The following is a 24,562-nucleotide window of genomic DNA, read 5'->3' on the forward strand; positions in this document are numbered from 1 at the left end:
ATGGGAGTGACCTCCTTTGGCATATGTACGCACATTCAAAAACTGCCACGAACCTTGTAGATGGAATCAGTTTAGGTTGGAACTGCTCTATGCAGCAAAAATGTCAACCACCAGAGTTTTGGGTTATTTATTTGCAACACATACCATTTGAGGTCAACGCTCAAACCATTCTTATTTCTCACTTGTAACTCCTAGGTTTTAAGGGACTCAGCAACCCTTTTTTCCCTGTCTGTTATTAGAGCTCTCCTCTTTGCTGCAATCGGTTATGTTTTGGTACTGAATGGGAAAAATCGGTGGCTCTCTAGCAAAGATGGAGACAGAATTGATTGAAAAAACAAGGGGCCAGTGCCTCTTCTGAGCATCAAAAGTTCAACCTTTAGCTTATGAGACGGATTTGCTTCCTACTGTGTTAACGAGGCAAGTTGCGCAAATTGAACTGCAGAAGTTTCTTGTGTCAAGTAGTAAACTTCTTTTTTTTACATTGTCACTGATACCGCTATGCATCATTTCCCATATGGTCTAGCGGTTAGGATTCCTGGTTCTCACCCAGGCGGCCCGGGTTCGACTCCCGGTATGGGAAAGTACCCTTTTCTGTACTAACTACTGATGCGTTATTTTCAGTCAAACGTATCTCAGGTACAATTTGGACTTAACCGTCAAAAATGCTGAGCACCAGCTTTTTGTCCATTCATTGCGACTTTTGGCGCAAGACTGAGTTTGGTTTCATAGCTCAAATCATTCCCAACTACCTCTTTTTACACCAAAGGTGTTAAGAGACTCAACAACCCATTTGTACTGTCTGTCATTTGGGCTCACAATTCCTTAATTATCAGAATCGTTTTAGAACTGAAAGGGAAAGTTCTAAATTGGGGACAATATCTCTTAAGAAAAGAGGAATATGCTGCCCCGTGTGAGGATCGAACTCACGACCTTCAGATTATGAGACTGACGCGCTACCTACTGCGCTAACGAGGCAAGACACACAAGCTAATCTGCAGACACTTCTTGTGCAAGGCACGAAACTTATTTTTTTCATATTGTCAACGAGCTTGAAGGTATCTATTCCCATATGGTCTAGCGGTTAGGATTCCTGGTTTTCACCCAGGCGGCCCGGGTTCGACTCCCGGTATGGGAATTCACTTTTTTCTGTACTACTGCCAACATTCAAAGACTGAAATGTGTTTTGCAAATAAAAGTACTTCAGATAGAATTTGCACTTTGCAGTCAAAAATGCTGAACACCAGGGTATTTTTCATTCATTCTGACCTTTTGCACAAGATTTAATTTTGTTTCATAGCTTAACTCATTCTCAACTACACCTTTTTACTCCAAAGTGTTAGGGGCCCAACAATCCATGTGTTCTGTCTGTCATTAGGGCTCCTACTTCATTTCCAATCGGAAACATTTCAGAAATTAATGGGAAAGTTCTGAGTTGGTAACACAGTCTCCTGAGAAAAGGAGGGAGTAGTACCACATGTGAGGAATAAACTCATATTCTTCAGATTGCCAACTGATATGCTAATTATGGTGTTCATGTGGAAAGTTTTAGCTTTAGTAATGTAAAATTGATTTAATCAAAGCAAAAAACTTCTTTTTTTTTTTTTTTTTTTTTTTTTTTTTAAACCTGTCTTGTTGGTTAGTGTAAAGCTTGCCCCATGCGGAAAAGGACCTAGCATCGCTGGTTGACTGGTTCAATTCCTGCTATGGGAGTGACCTCCTTTGGCATATGTACGCACATTCAAAAACTGCCACAAACCTTGTAGATGGAATCAGTTTAGGTTGGAACTGCTCTATGCAGCAAAAATGTCAACCACCAGAGTTTTGGGTTATTTATTTGCACCACATACCATTTGAGGTCAACGCTCAAACCATTCTTATTTCTCACTTGTAACTCCTAGGTTTTAAGGGACTCAGCAACCCTTTTTTCCCTGTCTGTTATTAGAGCTCTCCTCTTTGCTGCAATCGGTTATGTTTTGGTACTGAATGGGAAAAATCGGTGGCTCTCTAGCAAAGATGGAGACAGAATTGATTGAAAAAACAAGGGGCCAGTGCCTCTTCTGAGCATCAAAAGTTCAACCTTTAGCTTATGAGACGGATTTGCTTCCTACTGTGTTAACGAGGCAAGTTGCGCAAATTGAACTGCAGAAGTTTCTTGTGTCAAGTAGTAAACTTCTTTTTTTTACATTGTCACTGATACCGCTATGCATCATTTCCCATATGGTCTAGCGGTTAGGATTCCTGGTTCTCACCCAGGCGGCCCGGGTTCGACTCCCGGTATGGGAAAGTACCCTTTTCTGTACTAACTACTGATGCGTTATTTTCAGTCAAACGTATCTCAGGTACAATTTGGACTTAACCGTCAAAAATGCTGAGCACCAGCTTTTTGTCCATTCATTGCGACTTTTGGCGCAAGACTGAGTTTGGTTTCATAGCTCAAATCATTCCCAACTACCTCTTTTTACACCAAAGGTGTTAAGAGACTCAACAACCCATTTGTACTGTCTGTCATTTGGGCTCACAATTCCTTAATTATCAGAATCGTTTTAGAACTGAAAGGGAAAGTTCTAAATTGGGGACAATATCTCTTAAGAAAAGAGGAATATGCTGCCCCGTGTGAGGATCGAACTCACGACCTTCAGATTATGAGACTGACGCGCTACCTACTGCGCTAACGAGGCAAGACACACAAGCTAATCTGCAGACACTTCTTGTGCAAGGCACGAAACTTATTTTTTTCATATTGTCAACGAGCTTGAAGGTATCTATTCCCATATGGTCTAGCGGTTAGGATTCCTGGTTTTCACCCAGGCGGCCCGGGTTCGACTCCCGGTATGGGAATTCACTTTTTTCTGTACTACTGCCAACATTCAAAGACTGAAATGTGTTTTGCAAATAAAAGTACTTCAGATAGAATTTGCACTTTGCAGTCAAAAATGCTGAACACCAGGGTATTTTTCATTCATTCTGACCTTTTGCACAAGATTTAATTTTGTTTCATAGCTTAACTCATTCTCAACTACACCTTTTTACTCCAAAGTGTTAGGGGCCCAACAATCCATGTGTTCTGTCTGTCATTAGGGCTCCTACTTCATTTCCAATCGGAAACATTTCAGAAATTAATGGGAAAGTTCTGAGTTGGTAACACAGTCTCCTGAGAAAAGGAGGGAGTAGTACCACATGTGAGGAATAAACTCATATTCTTCAGATTGCCAACTGATATGCTAATTATGGTGTTCATGTGGAAAGTTTTAGCTTTAGTAATGTAAAATTGATTTAATCAAAGCAAAAAACTTCTTTTTTTTTTTTTTTTTTTTTTTAAACCTGTCTTGTTGGTTAGTGTAAAGCTTGCCCCATGCGGAAAAGGACCTAGCATCGCTGGTTGACTGGTTCAATTCCTGCTATGGGAGTGACCTCCTTTGGCATATGTACGCACATTCAAAAACTGCCACAAACCTTGTAGATGGAATCAGTTTAGGTTGGAACTGCTCTATGCAGCAAAAATGTCAACCACCAGAGTTTTGGGTTATTTATTTGCACCACATACCATTTGAGGTCAACGCTCAAACCATTCTTATTTCTCACTTGTAACTCCTAGGTTTTAAGGGACTCAGCAACCCTTTTTTCCCTGTCTGTTATTAGAGCTCTCCTCTTTGCTGCAATCGGTTATGTTTTGGTACTGAATGGGAAAAATCGGTGGCTCTCTAGCAAAGATGGAGACAGAATTGATTGAAAAAACAAGGGGCCAGTGCCTCTTCTGAGCATCAAAAGTTCAACCTTTAGCTTATGAGACGGATTTGCTTCCTACTGTGTTAACGAGGCAAGTTGCGCAAATTGAACTGCAGAAGTTTCTTGTGTCAAGTAGTAAACTTCTTTTTTTTACATTGTCACTGATACCGCTATGCATCATTTCCCATATGGTCTAGCGGTTAGGATTCCTGGTTCTCACCCAGGCGGCCCGGGTTCGACTCCCGGTATGGGAAAGTACCCTTTTCTGTACTAACTACTGATGCGTTATTTTCAGTCAAACGTATCTCAGGTACAATTTGGACTTAACCGTCAAAAATGCTGAGCACCAGCTTTTTGTCCATTCATTGCGACTTTTGGCGCAAGACTGAGTTTGGTTTCATAGCTCAAATCATTCCCAACTACCTCTTTTTACACCAAAGGTGTTAAGAGACTCAACAACCCATTTGTACTGTCTGTCATTTGGGCTCACAATTCCTTAATTATCAGAATCGTTTTAGAACTGAAAGGGAAAGTTCTAAATTGGGGACAATATCTCTTAAGAAAAGAGGAATATGCTGCCCCGTGTGAGGATCGAACTCACGACCTTCAGATTATGAGACTGACGCGCTACCTACTGCGCTAACGAGGCAAGACACACAAGCTAATCTGCAGACACTTCTTGTGCAAGGCACGAAACTTATTTTTTTCATATTGTCAACGAGCTTGAAGGTATCTATTCCCATATGGTCTAGCGGTTAGGATTCCTGGTTTTCACCCAGGCGGCCCGGGTTCGACTCCCGGTATGGGAATTCACTTTTTTCTGTACTACTGCCAACATTCAAAGACTGAAATGTGTTTTGCAAATAAAAGTACTTCAGATAGAATTTGCACTTTGCAGTCAAAAATGCTGAACACCAGGGTATTTTTCATTCATTCTGACCTTTTGCACAAGATTTAATTTTGTTTCATAGCTTAACTCATTCTCAACTACACCTTTTTACTCCAAAGTGTTAGGGGCCCAACAATCCATGTGTTCTGTCTGTCATTAGGGCTCCTACTTCATTTCCAATCGGAAACATTTCAGAAATTAATGGGAAAGTTCTGAGTTGGTAACACAGTCTCCTGAGAAAAGGAGGGAGTAGTACCACATGTGAGGAATAAACTCATATTCTTCAGATTGCCAACTGATATGCTAATTATGGTGTTCATGTGGAAAGTTTTAGCTTTAGTAATGTAAAATTGATTTAATCAAAGCAAAAAACTTCTTTTTTTTTTTTTTTTTTTTTTTTTTTTTTAAACCTGTCTTGTTGGTTAGTGTAAAGCTTGCCCCATGCGGAAAAGGACCTAGCATCGCTGGTTGACTGGTTCAATTCCTGCTATGGGAGTGACCTCCTTTGGCATATGTACGCACATTCAAAAACTGCCACAAACCTTGTAGATGGAATCAGTTTAGGTTGGAACTGCTCTATGCAGCAAAAATGTCAACCACCAGAGTTTTGGGTTATTTATTTGCACCACATACCATTTGAGGTCAACGCTCAAACCATTCTTATTTCTCACTTGTAACTCCTAGGTTTTAAGGGACTCAGCAACCCTTTTTTCCCTGTCTGTTATTAGAGCTCTCCTCTTTGCTGCAATCGGTTATGTTTTGGTACTGAATGGGAAAAATCGGTGGCTCTCTAGCAAAGATGGAGACAGAATTGATTGAAAAAACAAGGGGCCAGTGCCTCTTCTGAGCATCAAAAGTTCAACCTTTAGCTTATGAGACGGATTTGCTTCCTACTGTGTTAACGAGGCAAGTTGCGCAAATTGAACTGCAGAAGTTTCTTGTGTCAAGTAGTAAACTTCTTTTTTTTACATTGTCACTGATACCGCTATGCATCATTTCCCATATGGTCTAGCGGTTAGGATTCCTGGTTCTCACCCAGGCGGCCCGGGTTCGACTCCCGGTATGGGAAAGTACCCTTTTCTGTACTAACTACTGATGCGTTATTTTCAGTCAAACGTATCTCAGGTACAATTTGGACTTAACCGTCAAAAATGCTGAGCACCAGCTTTTTGTCCATTCATTGCGACTTTTGGCGCAAGACTGAGTTTGGTTTCATAGCTCAAATCATTCCCAACTACCTCTTTTTACACCAAAGGTGTTAAGAGACTCAACAACCCATTTGTACTGTCTGTCATTTGGGCTCACAATTCCTTAATTATCAGAATCGTTTTAGAACTGAAAGGGAAAGTTCTAAATTGGGGACAATATCTCTTAAGAAAAGAGGAATATGCTGCCCCGTGTGAGGATCGAACTCACGACCTTCAGATTATGAGACTGACGCGCTACCTACTGCGCTAACGAGGCAAGACACACAAGCTAATCTGCAGACACTTCTTGTGCAAGGCACGAAACTTATTTTTTTCATATTGTCAACGAGCTTGAAGGTATCTATTCCCATATGGTCTAGCGGTTAGGATTCCTGGTTTTCACCCAGGCGGCCCGGGTTCGACTCCCGGTATGGGAATTCACTTTTTTCTGTACTACTGCCAACATTCAAAGACTGAAATGTGTTTTGCAAATAAAAGTACTTCAGATAGAATTTGCACTTTGCAGTCAAAAATGCTGAACACCAGGGTATTTTTCATTCATTCTGACCTTTTGCACAAGATTTAATTTTGTTTCATAGCTTAACTCATTCTCAACTACACCTTTTTACTCCAAAGTGTTAGGGGCCCAACAATCCATGTGTTCTGTCTGTCATTAGGGCTCCTACTTCATTTCCAATCGGAAACATTTCAGAAATTAATGGGAAAGTTCTGAGTTGGTAACACAGTCTCCTGAGAAAAGGAGGGAGTAGTACCACATGTGAGGAATAAACTCATATTCTTCAGATTGCCAACTGATATGCTAATTATGGTGTTCATGTGGAAAGTTTTAGCTTTAGTAATGTAAAATTGATTTAATCAAAGCAAAAAACTTCTTTTTTTTTTTTTTTTTTTTTTTTTTTTTTTTTAAACCTGTCTTGTTGGTTAGTGTAAAGCTTGCCCCATGCGGAAAAGGACCTAGCATCGCTGGTTGACTGGTTCAATTCCTGCTATGGGAGTGACCTCCTTTGGCATATGTACGCACATTCAAAAACTGCCACAAACCTTGTAGATGGAATCAGTTTAGGTTGGAACTGCTCTATGCAGCAAAAATGTCAACCACCAGAGTTTTGGGTTATTTATTTGCACCACATACCATTTGAGGTCAACGCTCAAACCATTCTTATTTCTCACTTGTAACTCCTAGGTTTTAAGGGACTCAGCAACCCTTTTTTCCCTGTCTGTTATTAGAGCTCTCCTCTTTGCTGCAATCGGTTATGTTTTGGTACTGAATGGGAAAAATCGGTGGCTCTCTAGCAAAGATGGAGACAGAATTGATTGAAAAAACAAGGGGCCAGTGCCTCTTCTGAGCATCAAAAGTTCAACCTTTAGCTTATGAGACGGATTTGCTTCCTACTGTGTTAACGAGGCAAGTTGCGCAAATTGAACTGCAGAAGTTTCTTGTGTCAAGTAGTAAACTTCTTTTTTTTACATTGTCACTGATACCGCTATGCATCATTTCCCATATGGTCTAGCGGTTAGGATTCCTGGTTCTCACCCAGGCGGCCCGGGTTCGACTCCCGGTATGGGAAAGTACCCTTTTCTGTACTAACTACTGATGCGTTATTTTCAGTCAAACGTATCTCAGGTACAATTTGGACTTAACCGTCAAAAATGCTGAGCACCAGCTTTTTGTCCATTCATTGCGACTTTTGGCGCAAGACTGAGTTTGGTTTCATAGCTCAAATCATTCCCAACTACCTCTTTTTACACCAAAGGTGTTAAGAGACTCAACAACCCATTTGTACTGTCTGTCATTTGGGCTCACAATTCCTTAATTATCAGAATCGTTTTAGAACTGAAAGGGAAAGTTCTAAATTGGGGACAATATCTCTTAAGAAAAGAGGAATATGCTGCCCCGTGTGAGGATCGAACTCACGACCTTCAGATTATGAGACTGACGCGCTACCTACTGCGCTAACGAGGCAAGACACACAAGCTAATCTGCAGACACTTCTTGTGCAAGGCACGAAACTTATTTTTTTCATATTGTCAACGAGCTTGAAGGTATCTATTCCCATATGGTCTAGCGGTTAGGATTCCTGGTTTTCACCCAGGCGGCCCGGGTTCGACTCCCGGTATGGGAATTCACTTTTTTCTGTACTACTGCCAACATTCAAAGACTGAAATGTGTTTTGCAAATAAAAGTACTTCAGATAGAATTTGCACTTTGCAGTCAAAAATGCTGTGAACACCAGGGTATTTTTCATTCATTCTGACCTTTTGCACAAGATTTAATTTTGTTTCATAGCTTAACTCATTCTCAACTACACCTTTTTACTCCAAAGTGTTAGGGGCCCAACAATCCATGTGTTCTGTCTGTCATTAGGGCTCCTACTTCATTTCCAATCGGAAACATTTCAGAAATTAATGGGAAAGTTCTGAGTTGGTAACACAGTCTCCTGAGAAAAGGAGGGAGTAGTACCACATGTGAGGAATAAACTCATATTCTTCAGATTGCCAACTGATATGCTAATTATGGTGTTCATGTGGAAAGTTTTAGCTTTAGTAATGTAAAATTGATTTAATCAAAGCAAAAAACTTCTTTTTTTTTTTTTTTTTTTTTTAAACCTGTCTTGTTGGTTAGTGTAAAGCTTGCCCCATGCGGAAAAGGACCTAGCATCGCTGGTTGACTGGTTCAATTCCTGCTATGGGAGTGACCTCCTTTGGCATATGTACGCACATTCAAAAACTGCCACAAACCTTGTAGATGGAATCAGTTTAGGTTGGAACTGCTCTATGCAGCAAAAATGTCAACCACCAGAGTTTTGGGTTATTTATTTGCACCACATACCATTTGAGGTCAACGCTCAAACCATTCTTATTTCTCACTTGTAACTCCTAGGTTTTAAGGGACTCAGCAACCCTTTTTTCCCTGTCTGTTATTAGAGCTCTCCTCTTTGCTGCAATCGGTTATGTTTTGGTACTGAATGGGAAAAATCGGTGGCTCTCTAGCAAAGATGGAGACAGAATTGATTGAAAAAACAAGGGGCCAGTGCCTCTTCTGAGCATCAAAAGTTCAACCTTTAGCTTATGAGACAGATTTGCTTCCTACTGTGTTAAGGAGGCAAGTTGCGCAAATTGAACTGCAGAAGTTTCTTGTGTCAAGTAGTAAACTTCTTTTTTTTACATTGTCACTGATACCGCTATGCATCATTTCCCATATGGTCTAGCGGTTAGGATTCCTGGTTCTCACCCAGGCGGCCCGGGTTCGACTCCCGGTATGGGAAAGTACCCTTTTCTGTACTAACTACTGATGCGTTATTTTCAGTCAAACGTATCTCAGGTACAATTTGGACTTAACCGTCAAAAATGCTGAGCACCAGCTTTTTGTCCATTCATTGCGACTTTTGGCGCAAGACTGAGTTTGGTTTCATAGCTCAAATCATTCCCAACTACCTCTTTTTACACCAAAGGTGTTAAGAGACTCAACAACCCATTTGTACTGTCTGTCATTTGGGCTCACAATTCCTTAATTATCAGAATCGTTTTAGAACTGAAAGGGAAAGTTCTAAATTGGGGACAATATCTCTTAAGAAAAGAGGAATATGCTGCCCCGTGTGAGGATCGAACTCACGACCTTCAGATTATGAGACTGACGCGCTACCTACTGCGCTAACGAGGCAAGACACACAAGCTAATCTGCAGACACTTCTTGTGCAAGGCACGAAACTTATTTTTTTCATATTGTCAACGAGCTTGAAGGTATCTATTCCCATATGGTCTAGCGGTTAGGATTCCTGGTTTTCACCCAGGCGGCCCGGGTTCGACTCCCGGTATGGGAATTCACTTTTTTCTGTACTACTGCCAACATTCAAAGACTGAAATGTGTTTTGCAAATAAAAGTACTTCAGATAGAATTTGCACTTTGCAGTCAAAAATGCTGAACACCAGGGTATTTTTCATTCATTCTGACCTTTTGCACAAGATTTAATTTTGTTTCATAGCTTAACTCATTCTCAACTACACCTTTTTACTCCAAAGTGTTAGGGGCCCAACAATCCATGTGTTCTGTCTGTCATTAGGGCTCCTACTTCATTTCCAATCGGAAACATTTCAGAAATTAATGGGAAAGTTCTGAGTTGGTAACACAGTCTCCTGAGAAAAGGAGGGAGTAGTACCACATGTGAGGAATAAACTCATATTCTTCAGATTGCCAACTGATATGCTAATTATGGTGTTCATGTGGAAAGTTTTAGCTTTAGTAATGTAAAATTGATTTAATCAAAGCAAAAAACTTCTTTTTTTTTTTTTTTTTAAACCTGTCTTGTTGGTTAGTGTAAAGCTTGCCCCATGCGGAAAAGGACCTAGCATCGCTGGTTGACTGGTTCAATTCCTGCTATGGGAGTGACCTCCTTTGGCATATGTACGCACATTCAAAAACTGCCACAAACCTTGTAGATGGAATCAGTTTAGGTTGGAACTGCTCTATGCAGCAAAAATGTCAACCACCAGAGTTTTGGGTTATTTATTTGCACCACATACCATTTGAGGTCAACGCTCAAACCATTCTTATTTCTCACTTGTAACTCCTAGGTTTTAAGGGACTCAGCAACCCTTTTTTCCCTGTCTGTTATTAGAGCTCTCCTCTTTGCTGCAATCGGTTATGTTTTGGTACTGAATGGGAAAAATCGGTGGCTCTCTAGCAAAGATGGAGACAGAATTGATTGAAAAAACAAGGGGCCAGTGCCTCTTCTGAGCATCAAAAGTTCAACCTTTAGCTTATGAGACGGATTTGCTTCCTACTGTGTTAACGAGGCAAGTTGCGCAAATTGAACTGCAGAAGTTTCTTGTGTCAAGTAGTAAACTTCTTTTTTTTACATTGTCACTGATACCGCTATGCATCATTTCCCATATGGTCTAGCGGTTAGGATTCCTGGTTCTCACCCAGGCGGCCCGGGTTCGACTCCCGGTATGGGAAAGTACCCTTTTCTGTACTAACTACTGATGCGTTATTTTCAGTCAAACGTATCTCAGGTACAATTTGGACTTAACCGTCAAAAATGCTGAGCACCAGCTTTTTGTCCATTCATTGCGACTTTTGGCGCAAGACTGAGTTTGGTTTCATAGCTCAAATCATTCCCAACTACCTCTTTTTACACCAAAGGTGTTAAGAGACTCAACAACCCATTTGTACTGTCTGTCATTTGGGCTCACAATTCCTTAATTATCAGAATCGTTTTAGAACTGAAAGGGAAAGTTCTAAATTGGGGACAATATCTCTTAAGAAAAGAGGAATATGCTGCCCCGTGTGAGGATCGAACTCACGACCTTCAGATTATGAGACTGACGCGCTACCTACTGCGCTAACGAGGCAAGACACACAAGCTAATCTGCAGACACTTCTTGTGCAAGGCACGAAACTTATTTTTTTCATATTGTCAACGAGCTTGAAGGTATCTATTCCCATATGGTCTAGCGGTTAGGATTCCTGGTTTTCACCCAGGCGGCCCGGGTTCGACTCCCGGTATGGGAATTCACTTTTTTCTGTACTACTGCCAACATTCAAAGACTGAAATGTGTTTTGCAAATAAAAGTACTTCAGATAGAATTTGCACTTTGCAGTCAAAAATGCTGTGAACACCAGGGTATTTTTCATTCATTCTGACCTTTTGCACAAGATTTAATTTTGTTTCATAGCTTAACTCATTCTCAACTACACCTTTTTACTCCAAAGTGTTAGGGGCCCAACAATCCATGTGTTCTGTCTGTCATTAGGGCTCCTACTTCATTTCCAATCGGAAACATTTCAGAAATTAATGGGAAAGTTCTGAGTTGGTAACACAGTCTCCTGAGAAAAGGAGGGAGTAGTACCACATGTGAGGAATAAACTCATATTCTTCAGATTGCCAACTGATATGCTAATTATGGTGTTCATGTGGAAAGTTTTAGCTTTAGTAATGTAAAATTGATTTAATCAAAGCAAAAAACTTCTTTTTTTTTTTTTTTTTTTTTTAAACCTGTCTTGTTGGTTAGTGTAAAGCTTGCCCCATGCGGAAAAGGACCTAGCATCGCTGGTTGACTGGTTCAATTCCTGCTATGGGAGTGACCTCCTTTGGCATATGTACGCACATTCAAAAACTGCCACAAACCTTGTAGATGGAATCAGTTTAGGTTGGAACTGCTCTATGCAGCAAAAATGTCAACCACCAGAGTTTTGGGTTATTTATTTGCACCACATACCATTTGAGGTCAACGCTCAAACCATTCTTATTTCTCACTTGTAACTCCTAGGTTTTAAGGGACTCAGCAACCCTTTTTTCCCTGTCTGTTATTAGAGCTCTCCTCTTTGCTGCAATCGGTTATGTTTTGGTACTGAATGGGAAAAATCGGTGGCTCTCTAGCAAAGATGGAGACAGAATTGATTGAAAAAACAAGGGGCCAGTGCCTCTTCTGAGCATCAAAAGTTCAACCTTTAGCTTATGAGACAGATTTGCTTCCTACTGTGTTAAGGAGGCAAGTTGCGCAAATTGAACTGCAGAAGTTTCTTGTGTCAAGTAGTAAACTTCTTTTTTTTACATTGTCACTGATACCGCTATGCATCATTTCCCATATGGTCTAGCGGTTAGGATTCCTGGTTCTCACCCAGGCGGCCCGGGTTCGACTCCCGGTATGGGAAAGTACCCTTTTCTGTACTAACTACTGATGCGTTATTTTCAGTCAAACGTATCTCAGGTACAATTTGGACTTAACCGTCAAAAATGCTGAGCACCAGCTTTTTGTCCATTCATTGCGACTTTTGGCGCAAGACTGAGTTTGGTTTCATAGCTCAAATCATTCCCAACTACCTCTTTTTACACCAAAGGTGTTAAGAGACTCAACAACCCATTTGTACTGTCTGTCATTTGGGCTCACAATTCCTTAATTATCAGAATCGTTTTAGAACTGAAAGGGAAAGTTCTAAATTGGGGACAATATCTCTTAAGAAAAGAGGAATATGCTGCCCCGTGTGAGGATCGAACTCACGACCTTCAGATTATGAGACTGACGCGCTACCTACTGCGCTAACGAGGCAAGACACACAAGCTAATCTGCAGACACTTCTTGTGCAAGGCACGAAACTTATTTTTTTCATATTGTCAACGAGCTTGAAGGTATCTATTCCCATATGGTCTAGCGGTTAGGATTCCTGGTTTTCACCCAGGCGGCCCGGGTTCGACTCCCGGTATGGGAATTCACTTTTTTCTGTACTACTGCCAACATTCAAAGACTGAAATGTGTTTTGCAAATAAAAGTACTTCAGATAGAATTTGCACTTTGCAGTCAAAAATGCTGAACACCAGGGTATTTTTCATTCATTCTGACCTTTTGCACAAGATTTAATTTTGTTTCATAGCTTAACTCATTCTCAACTACACCTTTTTACTCCAAAGTGTTAGGGGCCCAACAATCCATGTGTTCTGTCTGTCATTAGGGCTCCTACTTCATTTCCAATCGGAAACATTTCAGAAATTAATGGGAAAGTTCTGAGTTGGTAACACAGTCTCCTGAGAAAAGGAGGGAGTAGTACCACATGTGAGGAATAAACTCATATTCTTCAGATTGCCAACTGATATGCTAATTATGGTGTTCATGTGGAAAGTTTTAGCTTTAGTAATGTAAAATTGATTTAATCAAAGCAAAAAACTTCTTTTTTTTTTTTTTTTTAAACCTGTCTTGTTGGTTAGTGTAAAGCTTGCCCCATGCGGAAAAGGACCTAGCATCGCTGGTTGACTGGTTCAATTCCTGCTATGGGAGTGACCTCCTTTGGCATATGTACGCACATTCAAAAACTGCCACAAACCTTGTAGATGGAATCAGTTTAGGTTGGAACTGCTCTATGCAGCAAAAATGTCAACCACCAGAGTTTTGGGTTATTTATTTGCACCACATACCATTTGAGGTCAACGCTCAAACCATTCTTATTTCTCACTTGTAACTCCTAGGTTTTAAGGGACTCAGCAACCCTTTTTTCCCTGTCTGTTATTAGAGCTCTCCTCTTTGCTGCAATCGGTTATGTTTTGGTACTGAATGGGAAAAATCGGTGGCTCTCTAGCAAAGATGGAGACAGAATTGATTGAAAAAACAAGGGGCCAGTGCCTCTTCTGAGCATCAAAAGTTCAACCTTTAGCTTATGAGACGGATTTGCTTCCTACTGTGTTAACGAGGCAAGTTGCGCAAATTGAACTGCAGAAGTTTCTTGTGTCAAGTAGTAAACTTCTTTTTTTTACATTGTCACTGATACCGCTATGCATCATTTCCCATATGGTCTAGCGGTTAGGATTCCTGGTTCTCACCCAGGCGGCCCGGGTTCGACTCCCGGTATGGGAAAGTACCCTTTTCTGTACTAACTACTGATGCGTTATTTTCAGTCAAACGTATCTCAGGTACAATTTGGACTTAACCGTCAAAAATGCTGAGCACCAGCTTTTTGTCCATTCATTGCGACTTTTGGCGCAAGACTGAGTTTGGTTTCATAGCTCAAATCATTCCCAACTACCTCTTTTTACACCAAAGGTGTTAAGAGACTCAACAACCCATTTGTACTGTCTGTCATTTGGGCTCACAATTCCTTAATTATCAGAATCGTTTTAGAACTGAAAGGGAAAGTTCTAAATTGGGGACAATATCTCTTAAGAAAAGAGGAATATGCTGCCCCGTGTGAGGATCGAACTCACGACCTTCAGATTATGAGACTGACGCGCTACCTACTGCGCTAACGAGGCAAGACACACAAGCTAATCTGCAGACACTTCTTGTGCAAGGCACGAAACTTATTTTTTTCATATTGTCAACGAGCTTGAAGGTATCTATTCCCATATGGTCTAGCGGTTAGGATTCCTGGTTTTCACCCAGGCGGCCCGGGTTCGACTCCCGGTATGGGAATTCACTTTTTTCTGTACTACTGCCAACATTCAAAGACTGAAATGTGTTTTGCAAATAAAAGTACTTCAGATAGAATTTGCACTTTGCAGTCAAAAATGCTGTGAACACCAGGGTATTTTTCATTCATTCTGACCTTTTGCACAAGATTTAATTTTGTTTCATAGCTTAACTCATTCTCAACTACACCTTTTTACTCCAAAGTGTTAGGGGCCCAACAATCCATGTGTTCTGTCTGTCATTAGGGCTCCTACTTCATTTCCAATCGGAAACATTTCAGAAATTAATGGGAAAGTTCTGAGTTGGTAACACAGTCTCCTGAGAAAAGGAGGGAGTAGTACCACATGTGAGGAATAAACTCATATTCTTCAGATTGCCAACTGATATGCTAATTATGGTGTTCATGTGGAAAGTTTTAGCTTTAGTAATGTAAAATTGATTTAATCAAAGCAAAAAACTTCTTTTTTTTTTTTTTTTTTTTTTAAACCTGTCTTGTTGGTTAGTGTAAAGCTTGCCCCATGCGGAAAAGGACCTAGCATCGCTGGTTGACTGGTTCAATTCCTGCTATGGGAGTGACCTCCTTTGGCATATGTACGCACATTCAAAAACTGCCACAAACCTTGTAGATGGAATCAGTTTAGGTTGGAACTGCTCTATGCAGCAAAAATGTCAACCACCAGAGTTTTGGGTTATTTATTTGCACCACATACCATTTGAGGTCAACGCTCAAACCATTCTTATTTCTCACTTGTAACTCCTAGGTTTTAAGGGACTCAGCAACCCTTTTTTCCCTGTCTGTTATTAGAGCTCTCCTCTTTGCTGCAATCGGTTATGTTTTGGTACTGAATGGGAAAAATCGGTGGCTCTCTAGCAAAGATGGAGACAGAATTGATTGAAAAAACAAGGGGCCAGTGCCTCTTCTGAGCATCAAAAGTTCAACCTTTAGCTTATGAGACGGATTTGCTTCCTACTGTGTTAAGGAGGCAAGTTGCGCAAATTGAACTGCAGAAGTTTCTTGTGTCAAGTAGTAAACTTCTTTTTTTTACATTGTCACTGATACCGCTATGCATCATTTCCCATATGGTCTAGCGGTTAGGATTCCTGGTTCTCACCCAGGCGGCCCGGGTTCGACTCCCGGTATGGGAAAGTACCCTTTTCTGTACTAACTACTGATGCGTTATTTTCAGTCAAACGTATCTCAGGTACAATTTGGACTTAACCGTCAAAAATGCTGAGCACCAGCTTTTTGTCCATTCATTGCGACTTTTGGCGCAAGACTGAGTTTGGTTTCATAGCTCAAATCATTCCCAACTACCTCTTTTTACACCAAAGGTGTTAAGAGACTCAACAACCCATTTGTACTGTCTGTCATTTGGGCTCACAATTCCTTAATTATCAGAATCGTTTTAGAACTGAAAGGGAAAGTTCTAAATTGGGGACAATATCTCTTAAGAAAAGAGGAATATGCTGCCCCGTGTGAGGATCGAACTCACGACCTTCAGATTATGAGACTGACGCGCTACCTACTGCGCTAACGAGGCAAGACACACAAGCTAATCTGCAGACACTTCTTGTGCAAGGCACGAAACTTATTTTTTTCATATTGTCAACGAGCTTGAAGGTATCTATTCCCATATGGTCTAGCGGTTAGGATTCCTGGTTTTCACCCAGGCGGCCCGGGTTCGACTCCCGGTATGGGAATTCACTTTTTTCTGTACTACTGCCAACATTCAAAGACTGAAATGTGTTTTGCAAATAAAAGTACTTCAGATAGAATTTGCACTTTGCAGTCAAAAATGCTGAACACCAGGGTATTTTTCATTCATTCTGACCTTTTGCACAAGATTTAATTTTGTTTCATAGCTTAACTCATTCTCAACTACACCTTTTTACTCCAAAGTGTTAGGGGCCCAACAATCCATGTGTTCTGTCTGTCATTAGGGCTCCTACTTCATTTCCAATCGGAAACATTTCAGAAATTAATGGGAAAGTTCTGAGTTGGTAACACAGTCTCCTGAGAAAAGGAGGGAGTAGTACCACATGTGAGGAATAAACTCATATTCTTCAGATTGCCAACTGATATGCTAATTATGGTGTTCATGTGGAAAGTTTTAGCTTTAGTAATGTAAAATTGATTTAATCAAAGCAAAAAACTTCTTTTTTTTTTTTTTTTTTTTTTTTTTTTTAAACCTGTCTTGTTGGTTAGTGTAAAGCTTGCCCCATGCGGAAAAGGACCTAGCATCGCTGGTTGACTGGTTCAATTCCTGCTATGGGAGTGACCTCCTTTGGCATATGTACGCACATTCAAAAACTGCCACAAACCTTGTAGATGGAATCAGTTTAGGTTGGAACTGCTCTATGCAGCAAAAATGTCAACCACCAGAGTTTTGGGTTATTTATTTGCACCACATACCATTTGAGGTCAACGCTCAAACCATTCTTATTTCTCACTTGTAACTCCTAGGTTTTAAGGGACTCAGCAACCCTTTTTTCCCTGTCTGTTATTAGAGCTCTCCTCTTTGCTGCAATCGGTTATGTTTTGGTACTGAATGGGAAAAATCGGTGGCTCTCTAGCAAAGATGGAGACAGAATTGATTGAAAAAACAAGGGGCCAGTGCCTCTTCTGAGCATCAAAAGTTCAACCTTTAGCTTATGAGACGGATTTGCTTCCTACTGTGTTAACGAGGCAAGTTGCGCAAATTGAACTGCAGAAGTTTCTTGTGTCAAGTAGTAAACTTCTTTTTTTTACATTGTCACTGATACCGCTATGCATCATTTCCCATATGGTCTAGCGGTTAGGATTCCTGGTTCTCACCCAGGCGGCCCGGGTTCGACTCCCGGTATGGGAAAGTACCCTTTTCTGTACTAACTACTGATGCGTTATTTTCAGTCAAACGTATCTCAGGTACAATTTGGACTTAACCGTCAAAAATGCTGAGCACCAGCTTTTTGTCCATTCATTGCGACTTTTGGCGCAAGACTGAGTTTGGTTTCATAGCTCAAATCATTCCCAACTACCTCTTTTTACACCAAAGGTGTTAAGAGACTCAACAACCCATTTGTACTGTCTGTCATTTGGGCTCACAATTCCTTAATTATCAGAATCGTTTTAGAACTGAAAGGGAAAGTTCTAAATTGGGGACAATATCTCTTAAGAAAAGAGGAATATGCTGCCCCGTGTGAGGATCGAACTCACGACCTTCAGATTATGAGACTGACGCGCTACCTACTGCGCTAACGAGGCAAGACACACAAGCTAATCTGCAGACACTTCTTGTGCAAGGCACGAAACTTATTTTTTTCATATTGTCAACGAGCTTGAAGGTATCTATTCCCATATGGTCTAGCGGTTAGGATTCCTGGTTTTCACCCAGGCGGCCCGGGTTCGACTCCCGGTATGGGAATTCACTTTTTTCTGTACTACTGCCAACATTCAAAGACTGAAATGTGTTTTGCAAATAAAAGTACTTCAGATAGAATTTGCACTTTGCAGTCAAAAATGCTGAACACCAGGGTATTTTTCATTCATTCTGACCTTTTGCACAAGATTTAATTTTGTTTCATAGCTTAACTCATTCTCAACTACACCTTTTTACTCCAAAGTGTTAGGGGCCCAACAATCCATGTGTTCTGTCTGTCATTAGGGCTCCTACTTCATTTCCAATCGGAAACATTTCAGAAATTAATGGGAAAGTTCTGAGTTGGTAACACAGTCTCCTGAGAAAAGGAGGGAGTAGTACCACATGTGAGGAATAAACTCATATTCTTCAGATTGCCAACTGATATGCTAATTATGGTGTTCATGTGGAAAGTTTTAGCTTTAGTAATGTAAAATTGATTTAATCAAAGCAAAAAACTTCTTTTTTTTTTTTTTTTTTTTTTTTTTTTTTTTTTAAACCTGTCTTGTTGGTTAGTGTAAAGCTTGCCCCATGCGGAAAAGGACCTAGCATCGCTGGTTGACTGGTTCAATTCCTGCTATGGGAGTGACCTCCTTTGGCATATGTACGCACATTCAAAAACTGCCACAAACCTTGTAGATGGAATCAGTTTAGGTTGGAACTGCTCTATGCAGCAAAAATGTCAACCACCAGAGTTTTGGGTTATTTATTTGCACCACATACCATTTGAGGTCAACGCTCAAACCATTCTTATTTCTCACTTGTAACTCCTAGGTTTTAAGGGACTCAGCAACCCTTTTTTCCCTGTCTGTTATTAGAGCTCTCCTCTTTGCTGCAATCGGTTATGTTTTGGTACTGAATGGGAAAAATCGGTGGCTCTCTAGCAAAGATGGAGACAGAATTGATTGAAAAAACAAGGGGCCAGTGCCTCTTCTGAGCATCAAAAGTTCAACCTTTAGCTTATGAGACGGATTTGCTTCCTACTGTGTTAAGGAGGCAAGTTGCGCAAATTGAACTGCAGAAGTTTCTTGTGTCAAGTAGTAAACTTCTTTTTTTTACATTGTCACTGATACCGCTATGCATCATTTCCCATATGGTCTAGCGGTTAGGATTCCTGGTTCTCACCCAGGCGGCCCGGGTTCGACTCCCGGTATGGGAAAGTACCCTTTTCTGTACTAACTACTGATGCGTTATTTTCAGTCAAACGTATCTCAGGTACAATTTGGACTTAACCGTCAAAAATGCTGAGCACCAGCTTTTTGTCCATTCATTGCGACTTTTGGCGCAAGACTGAGTTTGGTTTCATAGCTCAAATCATTCCCAACTACCTCTTTTTACACCAAAGGTGTTAAGAGACTCAACAACCCATTTGTACTGTCTGTCATTTGGGCTCACAATTCCTTAATTATCAGAATCGTTTTAGAACTGAAAGGGAAAGTTCTAAATTGGGGACAATATCTCTTAAGAAAAGAGGAATATGCTGCCCCGTGTGAGGATCGAACTCACGACCTTCAGATTATGAGACTGACGCGCTACCTACTGCGCTAACGAGGCAAGACACACAAGCTAATCTGCAGACACTTCTTGTGCAAGGCACGAAACTTATTTTTTTCATATTGTCAACGAGCTTGAAGGTATCTATTCCCATATGGTCTAGCGGTTAGGATTCCTGGTTTTCACCCAGGCGGCCCGGGTTCGACTCCCGGTATGGGAATTCACTTTTTTCTGTACTACTGCCAACATTCAAAGACTGAAATGTGTTTTGCAAATAAAAGTACTTCAGATAGAATTTGCACTTTGCAGTCAAAAATGCTGAACACCAGGGTATTTTTCATTCATTCTGACCTTTTGCACAAGATTTAATTTTGTTTCATAGCTTAACTCATTCTCAACTACACCTTTTTACTCCAAAGTGTTAGGGGCCCAACAATCCATGTGTTCTGTCTGTCATTAGGGCTCCTACTTCATTTCCAATCGGAAACATTTCAGAAATTAATGGGAAAGTTCTGAGTTGGTAACACAGTCTCCTGAGAAAAGGAGGGAGTAGTACCACATGTGAGGAATAAACTCATATTCTTCAGATTGCCAACTGATATGCTAATTATGGTGTTCATGTGGAAAGTTTTAGCTTTAGTAATGTAAAATTGATTTAATCAAAGCAAAAAACTTCTTTTTTTTTTTTTTTTTTTTTTTTTAAACCTGTCTTGTTGGTTAGTGTAAAGCTTGCCCCATGCGGAAAAGGACCTAGCATCGCTGGTTGACTGGTTCAATTCCTGCTATGGGAGTGACCTCCTTTGGCATATGTACGCACATTCAAAAACTGCCACAAACCTTGTAGATGGAATCAGTTTAGGTTGGAACTGCTCTATGCAGCAAAAATGTCAACCACCAGAGTTTTGGGTTATTTATTTGCACCACATACCATTTGAGGTCAACGCTCAAACCATTCTTATTTCTCACTTGTAACTCCTAGGTTTTAAGGGACTCAGCAACCCTTTTTTCCCTGTCTGTTATTAGAGCTCTCCTCTTTGCTGCAATCGGTTATGTTTTGGTACTGAATGGGAAAAATCGGTGGCTCTCTAGCAAAGATGGAGACAGAATTGATTGAAAAAACAAGGGGCCAGTGCCTCTTCTGAGCATCAAAAGTTCAACCTTTAGCTTATGAGACGGATTTGCTTCCTACTGTGTTAACGAGGCAAGTTGCGCAAATTGAACTGCAGAAGTTTCTTGTGTCAAGTAGTAAACTTCTTTTTTTTACATTGTCACTGATACCGCTATGCATCATTTCCCATATGGTCTAGCGGTTAGGATTCCTGGTTCTCACCCAGGCGGCCCGGGTTCGACTCCCGGTATGGGAAAGTACCCTTTTCTGTACTAACTACTGATGCGTTATTTTCAGTCAAACGTATCTCAGGTACAATTTGGACTTAACCGTCAAAAATGCTGAGCACCAGCTTTTTGTCCATTCATTGCGACTTTTGGCGCAAGACTGAGTTTGGTTTCATAGCTCAAATCATTCCCAACTACCTCTTTTTACACCAAAGGTGTTAAGAGACTCAACAACCCATTTGTACTGTCTGTCATTTGGGCTCACAATTCCTTAATTATCAGAATCGTTTTAGAACTGAAAGGGAAAGTTCTAAATTGGGGACAATATCTCTTAAGAAAAGAGGAATATGCTGCCCCGTGTGAGGATCGAACTCACGACCTTCAGATTATGAGACTGACGCGCTACCTACTGCGCTAACGAGGCAAGACACACAAGCTAATCTGCAGACACTTCTTGTGCAAGGCACGAAACTTATTTTTTTCATATTGTCAACGAGCTTGAAGGTATCTATTCCCATATGGTCTAGCGGTTAGGATTCCTGGTTTTCACCCAGGCGGCCCGGGTTCGACTCCCGGTATGGGAATTCACTTTTTTCTGTACTACTGCCAACATTCAAAGACTGAAATGTGTTTTGCAAATAAAAGTACTTCAGATAGAATTTGCACTTTGCAGTCAAAAATGCTGAACACCAGGGTATTTTTCATTCATTCTGACCTTTTGCACAAGATTTAATTTTGTTTCATAGCTTAACTCATTCTCAACTACACCTTTTTACTCCAAAGTGTTAGGGGCCCAACAATCCATGTGTTCTGTCTGTCATTAGGGCTCCTACTTCATTTCCAATCGGAAACATTTCAGAAATTAATGGGAAAGTTCTGAGTTGGTAACACAGTCTCCTGAGAAAAGGAGGGAGTAGTACCACATGTGAGGAATAAACTCATATTCTTCAGATTGCCAACTGATATGCTAATTATGGTGTTCATGTGGAAAGTTTTAGCTTTAGTAATGTAAAATTGATTTAATCAAAGCAAAAAACTTCTTTTTTTTTTTTTTTTTTTTTTTTTTTTTTTTTTAAACCTGTCTTGTTGGTTAGTGTAAAGCTTGCCCCATGCGGAAAAGGACCTAGCATCGCTGGTTGACTGGTTCAATTCCTGCTATGGGAGTGACCTCCTTTGGCATATGTACGCACATTCAAAAACTGCCACAAACCTTGTAGATGGAATCAGTTTAGGTTGGAACTGCTCTATGCAGCAAAAATGTCAACCACCAGAGTTTTGGGTTATTTATTTGCACCACATACCATTTGAGGTCAACGCTCAAACCATTCTTATTTCTCACTTGTAACTCCTAGGTTTTAAGGGACTCAGCAACCCTTTTTTCCCTGTCTGTTATTAGAGCTCTCCTCTTTGCTGCAATCGGTTATGTTTTGGTACTGAATGGGAAAAATCGGTGGCTCTCTAGCAAAGATGGAGACAGAATTGATTGAAAAAACAAGGGGCCAGTGCCTCTTCTGAGCATCAAAAGTTCAACCTTTAGCTTATGAGACGGATTTGCTTCCTACTGTGTTAACGAGGCAAGTTGCGCAAATTGAACTGCAGAAGTTTCTTGTGTCAAGTAGTAAACTTCTTTTTTTTACATTGTCACTGATACCGCTATGCATCATTTCCCATATGGTCTAGCGGTTAGGATTCCTGGTTCTCACCCAGGCGGCCCGGGTTCGACTCCCGGTATGGGAAAGTACCCTTTTCTGTACTAACTACTGATGCGTTATTTTCAGTCAAACGTATCTCAGGTACAATTTGGACTTAACCGTCAAAAATGCTGAGCACCAGCTTTTTGTCCATTCATTGCGACTTTTGGCGCAAGACTGAGTTTGGTTTCATAGCTCAAATCATTCCCAACTACCTCTTTTTACACCAAAGGTGTTAAGAGACTCAACAACCCATTTGTACTGTCTGTCATTTGGGCTCACAATTCCTTAATTATCAGAATCGTTTTAGAACTGAAAGGGAAAGTTCTAAATTGGGGACAATATCTCTTAAGAAAAGAGGAATATGCTGCCCCGTGTGAGGATCGAACTCACGACCTTCAGATTATGAGACTGACGCGCTACCTACTGCGCTAACGAGGCAAGACACACAAGCTAATCTGCAGACACTTCTTGTGCAAGGCACGAAACTTATTTTTTTCATATTGTCAACGAGCTTGAAGGTATCTATTCCCATATGGTCTAGCGGTTAGGATTCCTGGTTTTCACCCAGGCGGCCCGGGTTCGACTCCCGGTATGGGAATTCACTTTTTTCTGTACTACTGCCAACATTCAAAGACTGAAATGTGTTTTGCAAATAAAAGTACTTCAGATAGAATTTGCACTTTGCAGTCAAAAATGCTGAACACCAGGGTATTTTTCATTCATTCTGACCTTTTGCACAAGATTTAATTTTGTTTCATAGCTTAACTCATTCTCAACTACACCTTTTTACTCCAAAGTGTTAGGGGCCCAACAATCCATGTGTTCTGTCTGTCATTAGGGCTCCTACTTCATTTCCAATCGGAAACATTTCAGAAATTAATGGGAAAGTTCTGAGTTGGTAACACAGTCTCCTGAGAAAAGGAGGGAGTAGTACCACATGTGAGGAATAAACTCATATTCTTCAGATTGCCAACTGATATGCTAATTATGGTGTTCATGTGGAAAGTTTTAGCTTTAGTAATGTAAAATTGATTTAATCAAAGCAAAAAACTTCTTTTTTTTTTTTTTTTTTTTTTTTTTTTTTTTTTTAAACCTGTCTTGTTGGTTAGTGTAAAGCTTGCCCCATGCGGAAAAGGACCTAGCATCGCTGGTTGACTGGTTCAATTCCTGCTATGGGAGTGACCTCCTTTGGCATATGTACGCACATTCAAAAACTGCCACAAACCTTGTAGATGGAATCAGTTTAGGTTGGAACTGCTCTATGCAGCAAAAATGTCAACCACCAGAGTTTTGGGTTATTTATTTGCACCACATACCATTTGAGGTCAACGCTCAAACCATTCTTATTTCTCACTTGTAACTCCTAGGTTTTAAGGGACTCAGCAACCCTTTTTTCCCTGTCTGTTATTAGAGCTCTCCTCTTTGCTGCAATCGGTTATGTTTTGGTACTGAATGGGAAAAATCGGTGGCTCTCTAGCAAAGATGGAGACAGAATTGATTGAAAAAACAAGGGGCCAGTGCCTCTTCTGAGCATCAAAAGTTCAACCTTTAGCTTATGAGACGGATTTGCTTCCTACTGTGTTAACGAGGCAAGTTGCGCAAATTGAACTGCAGAAGTTTCTTGTGTCAAGTAGTAAACTTCTTTTTTTTACATTGTCACTGATACCGCTATGCATCATTTCCCATATGGTCTAGCGGTTAGGATTCCTGGTTCTCACCCAGGCGGCCCGGGTTCGACTCCCGGTATGGGAAAGTACCCTTTTCTGTACTAACTACTGATGCGTTATTTTCAGTCAAACGTATCTCAGGTACAATTTGGACTTAACCGTCAAAAATGCTGAGCACCAGCTTTTTGTCCATTCATTGCGACTTTTGGCGCAAGACTGAGTTTGGTTTCATAGCTCAAATCATTCCCAACTA

The 24,562-nt window shown here is 40.6% G+C and overlaps 43 non-coding genes across 43 annotated transcripts; 29 read left to right on the forward strand and 14 right to left on the reverse strand.

The window, feature by feature from the left end:
- The first annotated feature begins 508 nt into the window (after positions 1–508).
- Positions 509–580, forward strand: TRNAE-CUC (transfer RNA glutamic acid (anticodon CUC)). Its single transcript has one exon. It is a non-coding gene; the product is annotated as a tRNA-Glu (tRNA).
- A 322-nt stretch (positions 581–902) lies between these two features.
- TRNAM-CAU (transfer RNA methionine (anticodon CAU)) lies at positions 903–975 on the reverse strand. The gene has a single exon. It is a non-coding gene; the product is annotated as a tRNA-Met (tRNA).
- Positions 976–1,063: 88 nt separating this feature from the next.
- TRNAE-UUC (transfer RNA glutamic acid (anticodon UUC)) lies at positions 1,064–1,135 on the forward strand. The gene has a single exon. It is a non-coding gene; the product is annotated as a tRNA-Glu (tRNA).
- Positions 1,136–2,211: 1,076 nt separating this feature from the next.
- TRNAE-CUC (transfer RNA glutamic acid (anticodon CUC)) lies at positions 2,212–2,283 on the forward strand. The gene has a single exon. It is a non-coding gene; the product is annotated as a tRNA-Glu (tRNA).
- A 322-nt stretch (positions 2,284–2,605) lies between these two features.
- Positions 2,606–2,678, reverse strand: TRNAM-CAU (transfer RNA methionine (anticodon CAU)). The gene has a single exon. It is a non-coding gene; the product is annotated as a tRNA-Met (tRNA).
- Positions 2,679–2,766: 88 nt separating this feature from the next.
- Positions 2,767–2,838, forward strand: TRNAE-UUC (transfer RNA glutamic acid (anticodon UUC)). Its single transcript has one exon. It is a non-coding gene; the product is annotated as a tRNA-Glu (tRNA).
- A 1,070-nt stretch (positions 2,839–3,908) lies between these two features.
- Positions 3,909–3,980, forward strand: TRNAE-CUC (transfer RNA glutamic acid (anticodon CUC)). The gene has a single exon. It is a non-coding gene; the product is annotated as a tRNA-Glu (tRNA).
- A 322-nt stretch (positions 3,981–4,302) lies between these two features.
- Positions 4,303–4,375, reverse strand: TRNAM-CAU (transfer RNA methionine (anticodon CAU)). Its single transcript has one exon. It is a non-coding gene; the product is annotated as a tRNA-Met (tRNA).
- An 88-nt stretch (positions 4,376–4,463) lies between these two features.
- TRNAE-UUC (transfer RNA glutamic acid (anticodon UUC)) lies at positions 4,464–4,535 on the forward strand. Its single transcript has one exon. It is a non-coding gene; the product is annotated as a tRNA-Glu (tRNA).
- A 1,077-nt stretch (positions 4,536–5,612) lies between these two features.
- Positions 5,613–5,684, forward strand: TRNAE-CUC (transfer RNA glutamic acid (anticodon CUC)). Its single transcript has one exon. It is a non-coding gene; the product is annotated as a tRNA-Glu (tRNA).
- A 322-nt stretch (positions 5,685–6,006) lies between these two features.
- TRNAM-CAU (transfer RNA methionine (anticodon CAU)) lies at positions 6,007–6,079 on the reverse strand. Its single transcript has one exon. It is a non-coding gene; the product is annotated as a tRNA-Met (tRNA).
- Positions 6,080–6,167: 88 nt separating this feature from the next.
- TRNAE-UUC (transfer RNA glutamic acid (anticodon UUC)) lies at positions 6,168–6,239 on the forward strand. The gene has a single exon. It is a non-coding gene; the product is annotated as a tRNA-Glu (tRNA).
- Positions 6,240–7,319: 1,080 nt separating this feature from the next.
- TRNAE-CUC (transfer RNA glutamic acid (anticodon CUC)) lies at positions 7,320–7,391 on the forward strand. The gene has a single exon. It is a non-coding gene; the product is annotated as a tRNA-Glu (tRNA).
- Positions 7,392–7,713: 322 nt separating this feature from the next.
- On the reverse strand, positions 7,714–7,786 carry TRNAM-CAU (transfer RNA methionine (anticodon CAU)). Its single transcript has one exon. It is a non-coding gene; the product is annotated as a tRNA-Met (tRNA).
- An 88-nt stretch (positions 7,787–7,874) lies between these two features.
- TRNAE-UUC (transfer RNA glutamic acid (anticodon UUC)) lies at positions 7,875–7,946 on the forward strand. Its single transcript has one exon. It is a non-coding gene; the product is annotated as a tRNA-Glu (tRNA).
- Positions 7,947–9,017: 1,071 nt separating this feature from the next.
- On the forward strand, positions 9,018–9,089 carry TRNAE-CUC (transfer RNA glutamic acid (anticodon CUC)). Its single transcript has one exon. It is a non-coding gene; the product is annotated as a tRNA-Glu (tRNA).
- A 322-nt stretch (positions 9,090–9,411) lies between these two features.
- TRNAM-CAU (transfer RNA methionine (anticodon CAU)) lies at positions 9,412–9,484 on the reverse strand. Its single transcript has one exon. It is a non-coding gene; the product is annotated as a tRNA-Met (tRNA).
- An 88-nt stretch (positions 9,485–9,572) lies between these two features.
- Positions 9,573–9,644, forward strand: TRNAE-UUC (transfer RNA glutamic acid (anticodon UUC)). Its single transcript has one exon. It is a non-coding gene; the product is annotated as a tRNA-Glu (tRNA).
- A 1,064-nt stretch (positions 9,645–10,708) lies between these two features.
- On the forward strand, positions 10,709–10,780 carry TRNAE-CUC (transfer RNA glutamic acid (anticodon CUC)). The gene has a single exon. It is a non-coding gene; the product is annotated as a tRNA-Glu (tRNA).
- Positions 10,781–11,102: 322 nt separating this feature from the next.
- On the reverse strand, positions 11,103–11,175 carry TRNAM-CAU (transfer RNA methionine (anticodon CAU)). Its single transcript has one exon. It is a non-coding gene; the product is annotated as a tRNA-Met (tRNA).
- Positions 11,176–11,263: 88 nt separating this feature from the next.
- Positions 11,264–11,335, forward strand: TRNAE-UUC (transfer RNA glutamic acid (anticodon UUC)). The gene has a single exon. It is a non-coding gene; the product is annotated as a tRNA-Glu (tRNA).
- A 1,071-nt stretch (positions 11,336–12,406) lies between these two features.
- Positions 12,407–12,478, forward strand: TRNAE-CUC (transfer RNA glutamic acid (anticodon CUC)). Its single transcript has one exon. It is a non-coding gene; the product is annotated as a tRNA-Glu (tRNA).
- Positions 12,479–12,800: 322 nt separating this feature from the next.
- Positions 12,801–12,873, reverse strand: TRNAM-CAU (transfer RNA methionine (anticodon CAU)). Its single transcript has one exon. It is a non-coding gene; the product is annotated as a tRNA-Met (tRNA).
- An 88-nt stretch (positions 12,874–12,961) lies between these two features.
- On the forward strand, positions 12,962–13,033 carry TRNAE-UUC (transfer RNA glutamic acid (anticodon UUC)). The gene has a single exon. It is a non-coding gene; the product is annotated as a tRNA-Glu (tRNA).
- A 1,064-nt stretch (positions 13,034–14,097) lies between these two features.
- On the forward strand, positions 14,098–14,169 carry TRNAE-CUC (transfer RNA glutamic acid (anticodon CUC)). Its single transcript has one exon. It is a non-coding gene; the product is annotated as a tRNA-Glu (tRNA).
- A 322-nt stretch (positions 14,170–14,491) lies between these two features.
- TRNAM-CAU (transfer RNA methionine (anticodon CAU)) lies at positions 14,492–14,564 on the reverse strand. The gene has a single exon. It is a non-coding gene; the product is annotated as a tRNA-Met (tRNA).
- Positions 14,565–14,652: 88 nt separating this feature from the next.
- On the forward strand, positions 14,653–14,724 carry TRNAE-UUC (transfer RNA glutamic acid (anticodon UUC)). The gene has a single exon. It is a non-coding gene; the product is annotated as a tRNA-Glu (tRNA).
- Positions 14,725–15,795: 1,071 nt separating this feature from the next.
- Positions 15,796–15,867, forward strand: TRNAE-CUC (transfer RNA glutamic acid (anticodon CUC)). Its single transcript has one exon. It is a non-coding gene; the product is annotated as a tRNA-Glu (tRNA).
- A 322-nt stretch (positions 15,868–16,189) lies between these two features.
- TRNAM-CAU (transfer RNA methionine (anticodon CAU)) lies at positions 16,190–16,262 on the reverse strand. The gene has a single exon. It is a non-coding gene; the product is annotated as a tRNA-Met (tRNA).
- An 88-nt stretch (positions 16,263–16,350) lies between these two features.
- TRNAE-UUC (transfer RNA glutamic acid (anticodon UUC)) lies at positions 16,351–16,422 on the forward strand. The gene has a single exon. It is a non-coding gene; the product is annotated as a tRNA-Glu (tRNA).
- Positions 16,423–17,498: 1,076 nt separating this feature from the next.
- On the forward strand, positions 17,499–17,570 carry TRNAE-CUC (transfer RNA glutamic acid (anticodon CUC)). Its single transcript has one exon. It is a non-coding gene; the product is annotated as a tRNA-Glu (tRNA).
- Positions 17,571–17,892: 322 nt separating this feature from the next.
- TRNAM-CAU (transfer RNA methionine (anticodon CAU)) lies at positions 17,893–17,965 on the reverse strand. The gene has a single exon. It is a non-coding gene; the product is annotated as a tRNA-Met (tRNA).
- Positions 17,966–18,053: 88 nt separating this feature from the next.
- On the forward strand, positions 18,054–18,125 carry TRNAE-UUC (transfer RNA glutamic acid (anticodon UUC)). Its single transcript has one exon. It is a non-coding gene; the product is annotated as a tRNA-Glu (tRNA).
- A 1,081-nt stretch (positions 18,126–19,206) lies between these two features.
- Positions 19,207–19,278, forward strand: TRNAE-CUC (transfer RNA glutamic acid (anticodon CUC)). Its single transcript has one exon. It is a non-coding gene; the product is annotated as a tRNA-Glu (tRNA).
- Positions 19,279–19,600: 322 nt separating this feature from the next.
- Positions 19,601–19,673, reverse strand: TRNAM-CAU (transfer RNA methionine (anticodon CAU)). Its single transcript has one exon. It is a non-coding gene; the product is annotated as a tRNA-Met (tRNA).
- Positions 19,674–19,761: 88 nt separating this feature from the next.
- On the forward strand, positions 19,762–19,833 carry TRNAE-UUC (transfer RNA glutamic acid (anticodon UUC)). The gene has a single exon. It is a non-coding gene; the product is annotated as a tRNA-Glu (tRNA).
- Positions 19,834–20,905: 1,072 nt separating this feature from the next.
- Positions 20,906–20,977, forward strand: TRNAE-CUC (transfer RNA glutamic acid (anticodon CUC)). Its single transcript has one exon. It is a non-coding gene; the product is annotated as a tRNA-Glu (tRNA).
- Positions 20,978–21,299: 322 nt separating this feature from the next.
- Positions 21,300–21,372, reverse strand: TRNAM-CAU (transfer RNA methionine (anticodon CAU)). The gene has a single exon. It is a non-coding gene; the product is annotated as a tRNA-Met (tRNA).
- An 88-nt stretch (positions 21,373–21,460) lies between these two features.
- TRNAE-UUC (transfer RNA glutamic acid (anticodon UUC)) lies at positions 21,461–21,532 on the forward strand. Its single transcript has one exon. It is a non-coding gene; the product is annotated as a tRNA-Glu (tRNA).
- Positions 21,533–22,613: 1,081 nt separating this feature from the next.
- Positions 22,614–22,685, forward strand: TRNAE-CUC (transfer RNA glutamic acid (anticodon CUC)). The gene has a single exon. It is a non-coding gene; the product is annotated as a tRNA-Glu (tRNA).
- Positions 22,686–23,007: 322 nt separating this feature from the next.
- On the reverse strand, positions 23,008–23,080 carry TRNAM-CAU (transfer RNA methionine (anticodon CAU)). The gene has a single exon. It is a non-coding gene; the product is annotated as a tRNA-Met (tRNA).
- An 88-nt stretch (positions 23,081–23,168) lies between these two features.
- TRNAE-UUC (transfer RNA glutamic acid (anticodon UUC)) lies at positions 23,169–23,240 on the forward strand. Its single transcript has one exon. It is a non-coding gene; the product is annotated as a tRNA-Glu (tRNA).
- A 1,082-nt stretch (positions 23,241–24,322) lies between these two features.
- On the forward strand, positions 24,323–24,394 carry TRNAE-CUC (transfer RNA glutamic acid (anticodon CUC)). The gene has a single exon. It is a non-coding gene; the product is annotated as a tRNA-Glu (tRNA).
- Positions 24,395–24,562: the final 168 nt, after the last annotated feature.

Source organism: Ranitomeya imitator, chromosome 4 (assembly GCF_032444005.1).
Source record: "Ranitomeya imitator isolate aRanImi1 chromosome 4, aRanImi1.pri, whole genome shotgun sequence".
Lineage (NCBI taxonomy): Eukaryota > Metazoa > Chordata > Amphibia > Anura > Dendrobatidae > Ranitomeya > Ranitomeya imitator.